General features: G+C 42.6%; 1 protein-coding gene across 1 annotated transcript in view; it reads left to right on the top strand.

Annotated features, from left to right (window-relative positions):
- XRCC2 (X-ray repair cross complementing 2) overlaps positions 1-17,428 on the top strand; it is a 244,026-nt gene that overhangs the window by 172,761 nt on the left and 53,837 nt on the right. The gene's annotated exons all lie outside the window — the stretch shown is intronic.

Here is a 17,428-nt window from a genome sequence, read left to right as displayed (position 1 = left end):
TCAATTTCAAACAAATTCGGCAATGTCAAGTTTTGTGCTTTTCGTTTTTTCTACAAGACACCTGTTTTTGAAATGTCAAGTTAGCAGGGGTTTTTGAGGGGGGGCTGCATACATGAGTACTTGACATAGAAAATAACATCCATCATGAAAACAGACACAACTTATTAAAATGCATAGTGCTGCCTGCTAGAGATGCAATGCCTTTAAAACAAATATTGTACAGTCCTGAAGGCTTCAGAAATGTACTGCATGATTATTCATTCCTTGGCTTAAAGTTAATTGGGTGAAAGAGAAAATGTTACATTGTCGAATGAGCCTCTAATGCCAGAAAGGGGGTTCCGATCGGCACAGCAGCTTGGCTTTATTTTCTTGTTGTTCATTTTCAGCCTGCCGGATGGAATGTTCCTCAGCCTTTTATGGCTTCTATATCCATTTTATTAGCCATATGTTTTGATTGATCTTGTTATTCCTGACAAGAAATCAATTGAAGGGGGGGAGGGGAGGAATACTGTGCCGGAATAGATCTCTTCCTTGATGGAACAGAACAAACTTACAAAAACAAAACAAAAAACAGTACAGTTACAACAGGCAATGCTTTCTAGGTCTTACCAAGACACATCTAGTGACACAGGCCGCATTCACCCCAAACATTTAAAGCACTATGTTACCACTTTAAATACTCACAGCTCCCCTCAATTCTTTATGGGAGCTGTAGTGCTCTAAGAGTGCTGAGAGCTGATAGGAAACCCCTATTTGACTAGGAGGGTAGCCGATGGGTCTCAAACTCTCAGTGAGTTACGGACTTCCCCTGCATGTGAAGACAGGCTCTGGAGGATTGAATGGATGAGACCAAGGACTCAGACAGACTGGTAAAGAAAATGCATTGTATATGCATTATAACACTGTAACACCAGATGGCACTGTGGAGTTCCATTTTTGCCAACCCGATTTGTCATACAAAGTTTACAGCACATTTTCCTGGGGAAAAAATTTGATGTGCCTCATAGGAGCCTATTCCAGGGGGCTATGGGTGCCTGGGCACCCACAATAATATAATTGTGGGAGCAATTATATTTTTCAATGAGAAAAGCCAGCAGGTGTCGGTGCTGCCTCAGAGAGAAGCAGTTCGGCTCCACAGCCAGCCAATGAGGCACCAGGGGAAGGGCGAACACAGAGGTAGAGTCTTTCTGTAGAAAAGGGTGCCTTGCTATCTGTGGAGAGGAGAAGGAAGAGGAGCACCATGAGTATTTGCAAGGGCCAGGCCCTGAACACAGTGAGGAGTTGCAGAACCAGGCCCTTGCCATGTTTGTCTTGGGGAGGTCAGGTGTGGCCTGGCAGATGTGGCCAGATCAGGAGATGTGCCACACCTGGAGACAAGCCCAATATGAGGATATAAGGCCATCATTTCGCCCTGGTTCTGTTCCACAGCAATGTGGTTTATTCCCTGCTGTTACCAGTTCCTGCTCCTTCCTTCTGTTCTTTCATTCTACCCTCATTGAGTTTCCTCAAATGAGGAAAGATTCTAGGGTAGAATGTGCATATAATGTGACTATATTAATGACAATTGCATACAAAAAAATGCACGGCATTTGGGGAAAGTGCTTTGCAAAAATGCGCAAATTAGACAAAATTCGCACTAAAGTGCTTACGAACTTTCAGGAGGACTTTTTTCAAAAATTGCAGGTTCGTGTGGAAATGCGGAGAACTGAATTTATGATTTGAAAAATGAGGAACTGAGGGAAATCACCATGGGCAGTTTTACACATTCCCTACTAATAAGCCACCTAGAGATGAATCCTGAAAGGCAATATGTAAATTGTTGTTTAGGAAAAGAGTGTTGTCAGGATAATCTTATCTGACCCTACTTTGACTGCCTTGAGCTACTTGGAGCAAAGTGGAATAGAAATCTGATGCACAACGAAAGCTGAGAATTAGAATTCAGGTCCACTGGTGGAAGTCCAGAGCATCCAATCACTTTCAAGACATAGTAGCCTATGATGGATTCATTGAGCAACATACTTGGTTCAGCAAGCAGTAATTTGAGTTACGGCCATGAATTTGGGCCAACAGACAATCAATGTTCCTTTCTCCATGTATTTATTTGTAAGGGAATGATTTATGTACTTGAGGGGAGAGTGGATTCAATCCCTTTGTACTCAGTATCCCTTACAGTGTGTCAGAATTGCCTTCTGCTTAATATATAGCACCTCTCAATTTCGGGACTTACTGACATCCCGTAAAATGACACTTCATTAAGAATCAACCAGGAATAATCCATCCAGAACTTTTTTTTTTATCAATAAAATTTGAGCGGAGAAATATCAGGGTCACTTATCACTTTCCACATAGGGAAGGGACAATGAAATCTTTATTGGAAAAATCTAGCTGGCAGGAATGTGTTCAATCTTGTCAGGGATAGCACAGCCACCGAAATATATTGCCTGAGCTTTACAGCGGTTACTCTAACCAAACATGCCATGTCAGCAAAATTACAAAGCTTAAAATGACTTTCATGTCAAAGTATCGCCGGTGTTTTCATTTCTCCATATTTTTGCCAGCAAAAAAAAATTAAAATAAATTTCAATGAAGCACTTTGTATATGGACTTTGAAAAGTTGCCCTGATGTATCGCAGACCTTGTCATGCAACGTAGGCCAAGATCAAGATTTATGAATCACCAAGACCTAAAGATTTTACACACACACACACACACACACACAATGTAAAGAATTCATCTTCCAAATTTCTTATCACATTAGCCACTCAGAACCAGACTATGAGCCAAGCAAGACCCGTTCAGTCTCATTCTCTCTCTCGCTCTCTCTCTCAAATACATACTCCTCCATGTATAAGTGTGGATCTGCTCGGAGTATAACTGTATCTATTCCATTTATACTTTGGGCGCATCTACACAATACATTTAAAGCACATTCACCGCACATTTAAAGCATATGACTTCCCTTAAATAATCCCAGGAGCTGTATTTCCCCCCAAAGTGCTACAATTCCCAGCACCCTTAACAAATACAGTTCCTAGGATTCTTTGGGGGAAGTTGTTGTTGTTTAGTCATTTAGTCGTGTCCGACTCTTCGTGACCCCATGGACCAGAGCACGCCAGGCACTTCTGTCTTCCACTGCTTCCCACAGTTTGGCCAAACTCATGCTGGTAGCATCAAGAACACTGTCCAACCATCTCATCCTCTGTCGTCCCGTTCTCCTTGTGCCCTCCATCTTTCCCAACATCAGGGTCTTTTCCAGGGAGTCTTCTCTTCTCATGAGGTGGCCAAAGTATTGGAGCCTCAGCTTCAGGATCTGTCCTTCCAGTGAGCACTCAGGGCTGATTTCCTTAAGAATGGGTAGGTTTGATCTTCTCGGGGGAAGTAATGTGCTTTAAATGTATGGTGTGTATCCACCTTTTTTTACCTTTTTAGAATACCACTGAAAATGTTATACGTAGGGTAGTGGGTAGCCTCCCATCCAAGCACTCTGGATTAAAGTTATGTGCCCAGCAAATGCTCTGCAGCATATGTGCATCACACGCTCATGAACACAATACCTTGATTTGTCCATCAAGCCTAGAACTGTATACTCTTGACTGGCACAGCTCTCCAACATCTCAGGCAGAGGTATTTTCTACCATCTGCTATCTGGTCTTCTTTTAACTGGAGATGCCCAGAATTAAACCTAGGACAACTTGTGTTCCCCGATTGAGCTCCACTCCCATTTCTTATACAGTCATTCCATTTTCTCCAGAGATCCTTGGGATCTATAGTTCTACTCTGGAGTTGAGGAATGCCTCGTGGAAAACATCTTGGCACTCTCACCAAACTACAAATCCTAAAGTTACAAAAATGCATCTCTTAGGGGGGAAATGTGCAGAACAACAATGAATAGATTAGGGATAACAGAAATGTGCTATACGAAGAGAAATTCACATCAAAATGCAAAATTTCCATAAGTAAATAAATCACAAATTACTGAAGAAATGTGGAGAACTGAATTTAAAATTGGAAAACTTTAAAAACTGAGAGAATAAAAAATGACAGATTTTTAAAACGTCCTTAGTGAACACTGTGGAAAAACCTCCAGACAGTCACACCGCAGATTCCACAACAATCTCCCATAAACATGCATGTGATTTTGCTGCAGTTTTGGAAGCCAGCAATGTTACAGATGCTATTTGAGTCTTCTCTCGCCCCCCCCCTTTTTTTTTTTTTTGCAGTGCTAGACTCAATATGTCTTTTGCACAATGAAAGAGCTCCCTCTAAAGTGCTTTCTGTTAAATAAAGATCCATCGAACACCAACCCAGAAATAACGCTTCGCAGGGCCATTGAGCCTCAAAGTTTAATTTGAAACTCTGCTCGTTAAGGGCGCAGCTCAGAGCCTATTTTCCAGACAAAGCCCCACTGTTCGTTATTAAAGCATTGCCACCGGTGTCTCCTGCCAGGACCTTTTGCAGGAGCTGTTAGTCCTGGCAGAATAAACTAAAATATGACTGGAGACCCACACAAATTTTAAATGAATTTTCATTTGTAATAACTCTTTTGTCTATCTCCTATCCTATTCACTTCTCACCCAAATATTGTTCTCATTCATGCACCCCATTCACACAAACACACACAACACCTCTATATCTGCCTGTCTCTCTCACACACACAAACACACATGAATAAGGCAACAATCACTAGGACAGTGCTGTCTCCTTCCTTATCACCACTGAATTCATCCAAACCCTCAGCTCTAAAGTGCTGACAATCTAACTTTTCAGCCATTGAAATCCTTTTAAGCATTCTGTAACACCTCAGCTGAGGAAGGTATCTTTTCAAAGAATTGTAGAATCAGAAAACTGCAGAGTTGGAAAAGTCTCCCGTGGGTCATCTAGTTCCACCCCCTGCAATGGAGGAATCTCAATTAAAGTGTTAACGGAGAAATCTGAGGGCTCCCTTGGTCAAAAAACAAGGACACCAGCCAGGAATACCAGAGCAAAACAGCAGCCAGTAGGCTTGGTCTTTACAGAAGACTGTTGCGACAGGACTCCCACCTGCCACCAGGTGAAACAAGATGAAAGCCCCAAACAAAAGAGAAGCCAAACTTTTATTAGTTGCTAATCCCCATGTTACACCCCCCAAAACTACATCACTAATACATCATGGTTACATCATGAAAGGGGAGGTTTGGTGGCAGTAATCTGAGCATCCTGGACCCTGCCCCATGGTTCCCCTTGCCCTCCACCAAACACCCATCAAGTGTAACAAAAGAGATACAGTGGTAATAATTATTATTATTGTTGTTGTTGTTGTTGTTGTTGTTTACTATTTATACCCCACACATCTGGCTGAGTTTCCCCAGCCACTCTGGGCAGCTCCCAATCAAGTGTTAAAAACAGTACAGCGTTAAATATTAAAAACTTCCCTGAGCCTTAAGATGTCTTCTGAATGTCAGGTAGTTGTTTATCTCTTTGACATCTGATTGGAGGGCGTTCCACAGGGCAGGCGCCACTACCGAGAAGGCCCTCTGTCTGGTTCCCTGTAGCCTCACTTCTCACAATGAGGGAACCGCCAGAAGGCCCTCAGCGCTGGATCTCAGTGTCCGGCTGAATGATGGGGGTGGAGACGCTCCTTCAGGTATACAGGACCGAGGCCATTTAGGGCTTTAAAGGTCAGCATCAACACTTTGAATCGTGCTCGGAAACATACTGGGAGCCAATGCAGATCTCTCAGAACCGGTGTTATGTGGTCCTGGCGGCCACTCCCAGTCACCAGTCTAGCTGCCGCATTCTGGATTAATTGCAGTTTCCGGGTCACCTTCAAAGGTAGCCCCACGTAGAGCGTGTTGCAGTAGTCCAAGCGGGAGATAACTAGAGCATGCACCACTCTGGCAAGACAGTCTGCGGGCAGGTAGGGTCTTAGCCTGCGTACCAGGTGGAGCTGGTAGACAGCTGCCGTGGACACAGAGTTAACCTGTGCCTCCATGGACAGCTGTGAGTCCAAAATGACTCCCAGGCTGCACATCTGGTCCTTCAGGGGCACAGTTACCCCATTCAGGACCAGAGAATCCCACCCACCCACGCGCTCCCTGCCCCAAAAACAGTACTTCTGTCTTGTCAGGATTCAACCTCAATCTGTTAGCCGCCATCCATCCTCCAACCGCCTCCAGGCACTTGGGTTAAGAACTTAATTTGTTCTGGAGGTCCGTTCTTAACCTGAAACTGTTCTTAACCTGAGACACCACTTTAGCTAATGGGGCCTCCTGCTGCTGCCGCGCTGCCGGAGCACGATTTCTGTTCTCATCCTGCAGCAAAGTTCTTAACCGGAGATACTATTTCTGGGTTAGCGGCATCTGTAACCTGAAGCGTATGTAACCTGAAGCATATGTAACCTGAGGTACCACTGTATTTACATTTCCCTGTTTCCCAGCCAAGTTAATCACAGTCTTTTGTCTTAATCTGGGTTTGTTATTTCTGGAATGACTACCTGTCTGGCACTCAGGTATCAGGAGGCCAGGAATTATCACTCAGGCAGAGGGGCTGCTGAGTAGCTGAGCTTACATGTCTATATGAATTTCTGAAGTTTTCCCAGTGAGCCAGTACATAGATACATTTATCAGTGAATTGTTACATTTGGTATTGTGCAGCAGAGGCCCTTTGAATAGATAGGAAGAAACTGTGATGAAGTGTTTTGTGGGGACAAATCACAAAAGTCACAAAAGTGATTGTGCTGATTTTGGTAGTGGGCTGCATGTGCATGATATCTGCTGGAGGAGCACCCCCCCCCAACCTATACATAAATTCCTGCAACAAAAGCATCTATAACAGCTGGCCACCCAACCTCTGCTTAAAACTTCCAGCGAAGTTGGGGTCCCTTCCAGCTCTACAAGTCTATATGATTCTATGAAAGCAGCTGGGAAGTTCACCCACAAGACATCAATTCACACTGGGCTTTGAATTTTTATACGCCTCTTCTCTAAAAGCCAAGCCCCGCAGAAAAGCTCGCTGGTGCCGAAAGAGAGGCTTGAAAGATCTGTTGCATCACAGTGCAGTTGGATTTTGGAGATTAATTGCAAAGACGTTTCATTCATCTACATTTTAATTAATGTGCATTGTTATCGGGATCTAAGGCTTGCTGAGGAATCGTATGCACAGCGCAAAAAGCATTTTTGAAGACCATAATGGCCTAGCATCCCCTTCGTGCTTGAGAAGATAAAAGCTTCACTTTCATATAGGCTTCCTAATAGTCTCATCAACTGCAACTAACCGATTTTCTATTAAGGCCAAAAGGCAGCCATTAATACAGAAAATCATCTTCTATCACTTTCACCCTCTATAAGAAGTAATGTATAGATGCAATAAGAAAGTTAATTGGTTTCCTGTGGCTTGGGATGTACACAAACGCAGGAGAAGAAAGACCCCCATTTCTATTTCTAATTAAAATTTATGAATAGGGCCATTGTGGAAATGGATTTCTGGCTTCCTGGGGCCGTGCCTGCTCATTCTGCGCAAACACGCATGTGCCCGCTGCTATCACTCTTCTTTTATCACCACGAAACTGTGGGTTTGCGTGTTATTTCACACATCTACCCAACAGAGAATGAGGGACGTGGAGGGAGCTTTTTTTGGAAGAAAGTTCTCAGGGACATGTTGTCCTGCACAGCACACCCAGCCAAGGAAGGCAAAGGGCCGATAGTTAATTCTTCATTGACAAAAGCACACATATATAGCAGTTCCTCAGGTGCACAGGGTATACACATACACAATTTTCTAGCATCTGCATGCATTCAACCTGAGACGTCTCCTGCATGGAAGTCATCACTGCACTTCCCTCTTCAGACCCCTCCTGGATCTTGGAGGCAGCAGGTCAGGGGGCAGTGTGGATTCAACTGACCTGCCCCTCACCTGAAAAGCCTTTTCCTCTGCTTTTGACGCATCCTGCGCCCCCTCCTCCATCTCTGACTGCTCAGACCCTTCCCCTCACCCTGGCTAGTGCCTCGCGGGGGGCACCAAACCCCATTAAATCACTGGCCTCCTTCTCTCCTGGGTCGGCCTCCATCAATCACTCGTCAGAGCCCTGCCAGGTCCGTGACACATGGGCTTTACAAATGGTAACCTCCCTTGGCCCAAAGGCTCCAGGTCTTTGGTACAGGAGAGAGTTCAGAAAGTTTCTTTGTCCTCCTCCTATCGTCCTGTCAGTGGCTTGTTTGCTCTTAAGACCTGAGCCAATCATTGAAAATCAAAACTGTAAGGCAAGAAAAGAAAAAGCTCTGCGTGGATAAGGGATGGAGAAACGTGCAAGGAAATTTCTGAGGGCTGCACAGCCAGAGGGCAAAACAGCAGGCCAACAGATGTGAGGCTTACCATTGTGGATTCAGCTGCATTCCAGTCACACAGAAGTCGGACATTTCTAAACACCTATCCCTCTTCATTTGAGAGAGCAGGAGGCATTGTCCCAGGTCCCAAGGATATGCCCTAGCCAAGCAAAAGCACTGAAGAAAGCTTTGAAGCAGGGCTGGCAAGAAGTGTGACCTATGGTTGAGGACCACATTTGGCCGGCAATCTTGATGTTCCGTGCGCCTGCTGAAGATGCAACACTGACGGCCCATTCACACATGCAAAGCCATTACTAGATGCTGCAGTCATCAAGTGAAGACTGCATGTGTGAACTAGTGCAAACCCACACCATACATTTAAAACACCCCCAACGCACTTTTAAAGCACCTTGCTTCCACAAAGAATCCTAGGGACTATAGTTTTCCCCTCACAGAGCTACGGCTCCCAGACCCGTTAATAAACTACAGTGCCCATGATTCTTCAAGGGAAGTCGCAGACTTTAAATATGCATTGAACATTCTTTAAGTGTTTGCTGTGGGTCTGCCCTCATCAGTCTCAATAATCTCCCATATAAGCAATTTGTTTTTGCTTGTCTGCCTAATGAAAGCTTTCCCCACCTCAAGGCTAATAGCAGCAGCAGGCAGATTTTAATTGGGATCACAGTGCAGGAAAGGATTAAACCACCCATCCCCACAGGCCACAGTCCCACTCCTGCAGCTCTTATTTAGAAACGGCAGGGGGAAGGGGGTGGATTTGACATGGTACAGGCAATTCTATCTATAATGTTACACCTTGTTGTTGTTGTTTAGTCGTTCAGTCGTGTCCGACTCTTCGTGACCCCATGGACCAGAGCACGCCAGGCACTCCTGTCTTCCACTGCCTCCCGCAGTTTAGGCAAACTCATGCTGGTAGCTTCGAGAACACTGTCCAACCATCTCGTCCTCTGCCGTCCCCTTCTCCTTGTGCCCTCCATCTTTCCCAACATCAGGGTCTTTTCCAGGGAGTCTTCTCTTCTCATGAAGTGGCAAAAGTACTGGAGCCTCAGCTTCAGGATCTGCCCTTCCAGTGAGCACTCAGGGCTGATTTCCTTCAGAATAGATAGGTTTGATCTTCTTGCAGTTCTTGGAACTCTCAAGAGTCTCTTCCAGCACCATAATTCAAAAGCATCAATTCTTCACCTAGGCCACATTTAAAGCACTACAATACCACTTCCTTCAAGAATTATGTGAGCTGTAGTTTGTTACTGATGCAGAGAGCTATTAGGAAACTATTTGCCTCCCTGAACTACAGTTCCCAAAGTGCCCTGGGGAGAGGGACTTATTGCTGAACCACTCTAAGAACTGTAGCTCTGTGAGGGGAACAGGCAGCTAGCAGCGCCCTGAACAAACTACAGTTCCCAGAATTCTTTGAAGGAAGCCAGGGGTATTTAAAGTGACATCATAGTACTTAAAATGTATGGGGTGAACAGGGTCATAGTGTGGGCCTCCTTGATGGGGGTCATGCTGAGACCGCTGGCTAAGAAGACACCCACCTTTCCAAAGCTGCTCAGCAAAGTTCACTGGGCAATTATTAGCATGAATAAGTCAGCTTCATTTTAAGTGACACTTTGCTAACCAAGAGGCGATTTTGTTTGAAATTAAAATAAACATGGGGATTTGGGGGGGGGGATAAATGTAGAGCACCGTGTTGCGTCTCCAAAGGTGTACATAAAACAATTTCACGCAAGGACAGCCAAGCACAACAGAAATGGGCACAGCTAAGGGAAACTAGATTACTAAGATGTACTAAAGGGACAGCTACAGCCTCTCCTTCTAGCCTAGGAGGCAGCTCCTTCACACACATTTGCCCTAGTTTCCCGTTCCTGCAACAGGCTTCTCAGATCTAATGCCAGTATAAAGTTTAATCAATTAGGATTTGTTATGCATCAGTTATCAAAAACTGTACAATCTTATTGTGGGAGATTAGCAGCCAAACCGAACAAGTGCATATTCTTGCTAGTTATCACGAGAAGGGGCCAATACCACAGAGCTGTATTGCTGAGAGGCAAATACTCAGACCATAGAAATGCCATTGGTAGAGTGGGCTCTGTATGATGTCATTTCCCCTCCTCTCCTGGAGAGGAAGAAGCATATCGTGTGTTCCTCTCTTTCCCTTCCTGTGTCCAGGGTTGGATACAGACCTGCCTCCGCTTGCTCCAGCTTGAAGCTGGTTATACTGTAAATGTGTGTTGCCTGCATGGTTTTCGCTGCTGCCATTGCTATGAATCAGTGCAAGATAATAAGTAAATTATATTTTTAAGCTTACTTCCCAAGCTGTTGCCAAGCAGAGTATGAAAGGGAGAGCCAGCTTACCACAGTGCTGAACTTGCTCAAAACAAGTCTAATTCCTATGCTTTAAATTTTGCTGCCAAAGATGGGATTTTGAAACTTTATTCTACCCACACATGTGGGCATCTGGAGGGATAAATTGCAATTAATATATCCTCTCCTACCCATTAAATCCATCACACACTTATTACACACATACAAAATCTAAGGAAATTGGTTTTTTAAACTGCAGTTAAAAGTTTTCACCTGTTCTATCATATCACTGCCCGTTTGTAGCTACTGTAAAATATCTCATAGCAGACCTGTGTCTGGAGCTTAAGTTGACATTCATTCATTCATTCATTCGGTGAATGAATAGGTACCATATGTACTCTGAAATCTGGACAGGGATGTAGGATCTACCTTTATTTTTAACAGAACTCTTAACTGCTCCACACCAGTCAACTAACAGAAACCCAGCAGCGCTACACTTACTTACTTATTCAAACCTTTATTAGGCATTATACAAATAAAACGATAAAAGAGAAAGTAACATATAAAAGCCTTGAGATATATACAGAAAGGCAGCAGTTGGCTACATACATATATATATATATACATATAAAATCAGTGGTTTTCCTTGCTAACCCGCTCCTTGGAGGGCTACTACCAAAAACTCGGCTACCCCCGCCGTTACCCTTTGGTCAACGTCGGATAGGCAGAATCCCACACATTCACCTTGTTGGGGCTCCAGACCACCCAAAAGAGGGGACAGCACGCGTTGACGGAGCGTACTGTACAATGGGCACTGAAAGAGAATGTGCTCTACCGTGTCCGGGACATTCATAAAACATCTGCAGAATCTCTTGTTTCTGGGGATGTTTTGATATCTTCCCCTGACAAATGCTGAGGGAAAAACATTCAAACGGGCCAGCATAAAGGCCCTACGTTGGGCTGGAATTATTAATTTGGTGACGTAATTGGCTCTGCTATCTAAGATATTTAAATCATAGAATATGGGCGAACAAATTTTGTTTACAGCTGCCATAATATTTTGCCTCTCGACATCCTTTAGTCTAGTTAGGATATTATGGAAAATGTATTGCTCATTAGAATTGTACAGGGGCTCCAGCTCGATGCCTAAAGATTCAATCTTTTTTTCGAGGTACTGATACCATCTTGATTTGTAGGAGTCTTTGAGCAAATCAGCGAGCAGACTTGATGGAGGGCAGCGAAAATGGCAGCGTAACCAGTACTTTATTGAGGTGGACCAGGCCCAATATTCCATTGTGTGTATGCCTATTTCTGCACACATTGTTTCATATTTGATCACAGTTGGGAGTCCAAGAATACGTCTCAGAAAGCTGGAGTGAATCTTTTTTAGATCACTATTATATGCTTGGACCCATAGCGGGATTCCATAGAATATCTGGGATTGCACTTTTGTTTGGAATATCTGATTGGCCGCAGGAATAAATTGATTGCCTTTCTGATAATAAAAACGGGCAACAGCTGATGAGGTGCACTTTGCCTGTTTTATGGCATTTGTGCGATGATTTGCCCACCCTAAATTGCTCTGGAATAAGATTCCCAGATACCTATAGATTTTCACTTGTTGGATTTCCTGCCCTCTTATTTTCCATTTCTCTAATTTCCAACCATTCGAGAAGACCAAAATTTTTGTCTTCTCATAATTTATAGAGAGCTTGTTACATTCGCAGTAAAGGATCAGAGAAGATATAAGACGTTTCAGACCCAAGCTCGTTAATGATAGTAGAACAGCATCGTCTGCGTATAATAACAGAGAAACTGGTTTCTGATTAAGTTTAGGGGCATGTGATTCTATTTTTTGAAGGTGATCTGGCAAGTCTGATAAAAATAAATTAAATAGGAAGGGGGCAAGAATACACCCTTGTTTTACCCCTTTCGAGTTTGGGATGTCTGGTGAGAGGTGACCTTTGGTGTTAAGTTTGACTTGACAGATATTGGAAGAGTATAAATTTTTTATTAGGATCAATAAGCGCTGATCAATTTTTAATTCTGTGAGTTTCCTCCACAGCTTTGGGCGGTCAATTGAATCAAATGCACCACGAAAATCTACAAAAGCAGCATATATCTTAGATTGCCTTTGAGATCTGTATTTTTCAACCAAGTGCATAAGTATAAGGCAGTGGTCTAATGTAGAGCAACCTTTGGAGAAACCTATTTGTTCTTTCCCTGGTAAATTTAGATTTTTCATCCAGGTAAGGAGTTTAGATAAAAGGTGCTTAGCGTAGATTTTCCCTATCACTGATAATAGGCTTATCGGTCTATAATTCCTTGGTTCTTTTGGGTCGCCATTTTTAAAGATTGGGATAATTATTGATCTTAACCATATCTCAGGTATGATCCCATATTTATCTATGAGAGTAAACAATTGAGCTAAGGGTTCTGCCCACCAATCTATATAGGTCTTGAATAATTCTATTGGTAGACCGTCTGGCCCAGGAGATTTCCCCGATTTGAAATTTTTAACTATCTCTCTAATGTACTCTGAAATCTGGACAGGGATGTAGGATCTACCTTTATTTTTAACAGAACTCTTAACTGCTCCACACCAGTCAACTAACAGAAACCCAGCAGCGCTACACAACCTTATGCAGCTGTTCATAATGGAAGTTCCCTGCACCATTGAGACAGTAATGGCACTGCTGGCTCCATTATAACACATTTTACCAGGGAAATTCAGCTGAGGTGAGGCAGCCCCTCTCTTCCACCTGGAGCTCCCTGTCCATGCATTGTCAGAACAGATAGTAAGTGGATAGTAAGACACATACAAAAACCCTCCAAACCTCTCCTCTAAAACCTCGAACGAGAAGGCACAGCTCAGTCATGGAACGTATGTGCTTGAGGCATACAATCCCAAGTTAAGAAGAGAAACTGCCTGTAAAAGGCCTTTTTTAAGAAGTGTATTGGGTTAACAAAATTCATTTCTCTGGAGAGTAGCTGCTATTCAAAGCAGACCATTGTATTCTGTCAGACAGGCCAATGGTCTGAGAAGGCAGCTTCCTCTATGTTCAGTCTGCATGATGGCAAAAGACCAGTCAAAATATTGTAATTAGTATAATGACTAGTATCAATGTTGATGCATTCTTAAGAAGCCTTCAAAAGATCAAAGCACAGAATATTTTTTAAAGACAGCTTTAGTGGGTCATGCTTTTATAACGTATTATGATTTGAATCTGACTCTGCTGTGATGAGAGGCAGTTCGGCACTGTGGGCAGCCAGGGTCAACCTAATGTCCTTCTGATTAAAAGCCGCCTTTCTTGGGGAAAAGCACAGGGCACCTCCTTATCGCCACTGAAACCCAAACTGCTTAGTGGTGAACTGCGTGTTCAACGCGAACCGTTTGCAAGCCCCACACAATTAATCCTAGCTCATCAGGGCAGGGGCAGAATAATTACAGTATAGGCAGCACCAAACCCATTTAAGAACTTATTCCACAGGGCTGTAATTATAGCCTGTCCCTAATCCTTTAATTGCCACTAGCATTTGATGTGTTGCGGGTGATACCACAGGATAAATGGGGGTGGAAGGGTCTCAGCATAGTCCAAGGCACCAAGCAGAGCAAGTAGTTGCCTAGTAAAAAAAACATATGACAGCCAAACTAGACAAAATGTGTATTTGCATATAACATAGGTGCTGCTGGTCTCTTTTTATAAATTGCAAACAGCAACCACTGAGGATGGCAGTCAATAATTATCGGGGGTTAACCCTTTCCTTACTGATACAGTCCTGATTAAAATTGCTCCTCTGTAGCTGCCATTTGTTTTTCTAGACATATGATGAAAACAAAGAAAGGAATACAATAATTTGGAACTGTGTGTGAAAAGACTGTAGAAATAATAATATAATGAGTCTAATCAAAAGTCAAATATGTTTGTTTTGCTTTATTTTTATTTATTTTTTCTTTTTCTCTCTTTCCCCCTCCCTTTTTCTTTTTTCCCTTACCTCCACCCCCCCCCCTTCGTCTTCCTTTTCTTTTTTTCTTTTTGTGTTTCCTTTCTTGGTCTTTCTGTTTTCGATATGCTATGAAAAAGATAAAGAGATAAAAGTGTATTATGAAAACCTTAGTAAATTAAAAGTGATGCTATGTAATTTCTTTAGTAGTATCTATAAAATGTTTAAACTGGTTGACTGTCATGGTCTGATGTAGCAACCACCGTGGTTTTTTCTCTCTGTGTGTTATTGTTGAATTCTAAATAAAGTTTTATTCACTTTTTAAAAGGGGGGGGAGCGGAATCCCCCCTCCCATTGCTATCAATAGGAGTTTGCATGACAAAATTATCTTTCTCCAATCCCCACTTACATGCTGCAGCCCTTTGTGCAATAGCCCAAATGGTCCCCAACGCTCCATAGGAGTTTTTGGGCAGTGGGCATGGGAAGCTGCAGTGGGTGGGACATGCTTTGTGCTAGCGCAAAGCTGGTGCTGGAAATAGACGTATTCCCCCTCTTGTAATATTGTTATTTCTGCAAGTATGGCTAGCGTGGTACTGCTTGTAAGATGCATTGGAATGGGGCTTCCATAGCCAAAGGCACCATAACTCTGTATAAGAGAAGCTGGGGGTATACCATGGATAAGGGCTTTTGCTTTCATACCCTATTTGTATGGATATGAAGGGGCATTTTGTCTAACTGTAGCTGGAAACAGAATACAGTGGTACCTCTGGTTAAGAACTTAATTCGTTCTGGAGGTCTGTTGTATTTTAATATTTTGTTGGAAAGTGCCCAGAGTGGCTGGGAAAACGCAGCCAGATGGGCAGGGTATAAATAATAAATTATTATTATTATAACCTGAAACTGTTCTTTACCTGAGGTACCACTTTAGCCACTGTGCGATTTCTGTTCTCATCCTGAAGCAAAGTTCTTAACCCAAGGTACTATTTCTGGGTTAGTGAGTCTGTAACCTGAAGCGTCCATAACCTGAAGCGTCTGTAACCTAAGGTACCACTGTACTGGGCTACTGGGCTTTGTCTGGCACAACAGGGGAGCACATATATATTCAAAAGCGGAAGATGACAACTGGAGCACGAACAGTATGTGTACAGTATTTCAGCGTCTATGTTTATCCTCCCTTTTCTGCCTCAGAAGGATAATATTCCCAATGGATACTTAAAGCCCAGCACACCTTCATACATTTTGCCTTATGATTGTCCAGGTATCTTTAGGTGATTTCCCATAAATGCTGACTGAAATAGAGACTGCAGGGCAACTTCTATGTTCTCTTCAGATTCCTGCCAATTCCCCATCCGGTCACAATAGACTCCACAAGCAATTTCCACAGAAATACACCTTTTATGGAGGGGGAAAGAAATCGTGATGTGAGATATATATATATATATTACTGCAATTCGGTTACACTCTTGGGACTCAGCTATACAGCTACAAATAAAATCTTTTAAGTGTGTTTTAAGTGCAATATACAATGTGACACTAAATGGCGATGGGGAGCCATATGGAAAATTCAATGTATTTTTTTTTTTTTAAATTGAAAAAGCATTTTCAGAATGGTTTTTATGTGTGTAGATTCCACTTTGCTTTAAGTACTGAAGAGCAGAACTGCAAGTTTGCACAAATTTGAAGTCTAGAAAAAAAATCAGAGTACAGTACTGATTTTTGGATTTTGAAGCTGTGCTAAATGATACTACTTTCTAGCTTGGCAATAATGCTAGTGTTAATACAACTGAAAAACAGTGCTGGTCTTTGTGTCATACACCTAGTATCCTTTTAGAATGACTCTTCCTTGCCTGTTATCTCCACATCCTGTATTTTTAATTTGGTTCTTTTTTCACAGTTGTGCTTTTTTAGGTATTCTACTGGAGATTATTTTAGGCTATCCTCTAAAATGTTTGCAGTTTTCCTCAGTTTTGTGTCACCAGCTAATTTGCTAAGTGTTATATCCTCTCCCCTCAGCAGGCTCACTAATGAAGATACTGTACTTAAGAACTCCACCCTGACCAGACTATTGCTAATTACTTCTTTCCAGTTTGGTGTCAAGCTTTTACTACCTATTGAAAATATATTTTCAATCAAATGTACATGTAGATTGTTGATTTTATGCAGTCTACCTTTCCCAAACTGTGCTACAAGAGTATCAAAGTGTTTTTTGAAGTTTTTGACTGCTTCGCTTTGCTCCCACAAAACTCCTCTTGCCCTTCCAAGAAGCCCTTAACAAAAATGCGTTAAAACAAATTCTGTTCAAAAAGAAAAATCGACATCACTGGTCACAGCCTTACCAGACTGTATTACTTCATTTCACAGCAACTCCGACATTATGTAATGCTTTTCAATTAAGCAGAAGATTATACATTCCTGCTTCCATCCCTTTCCCCTAGTGGTTTTGAGTAAGCTTTTCGCTCTGGCATCTTCAGACACTCGTTTGGCAGAACTGTGGTTTTTTTCCAGATGAGAGAGAACAGCATGATCATAAAGAATGAATTATTTACAGGAAGATCAGCACTTCAAGTCACGTCAAGGCTTTGCTAATTGTATTTAATTGAAAGTTCCATGGCGAGACATATGCACAATGTTCTTCAGGTTTATAACAAGGAAACCCAAGACATTTACTAGTGAGACAACCCAATGGATAGGCTGGTGGGATGGAAAGCCAACCACCTCTAATTAACATTTTAAAAAAAAATCCAGCTCAAATTTGTTGACAATAAACTATTTGGTGTTCGGAAGTTTGCATTCTTTTGGGATTGTACATTAGACACAATGGGTTAGATCCTGACCAAGTTGGTTGCACTTAGCGCCTACTG

The sequence above is a fragment of the Podarcis raffonei genome, chromosome 12 (genome assembly GCF_027172205.1).
Source record: "Podarcis raffonei isolate rPodRaf1 chromosome 12, rPodRaf1.pri, whole genome shotgun sequence".
In the NCBI taxonomy this organism is placed as follows: domain Eukaryota; kingdom Metazoa; phylum Chordata; class Lepidosauria; order Squamata; family Lacertidae; genus Podarcis; species Podarcis raffonei.
The sequence above is the reverse complement of the archived record's forward strand: the minus strand, read 5'-3'. Positions and strand labels throughout refer to the sequence as shown.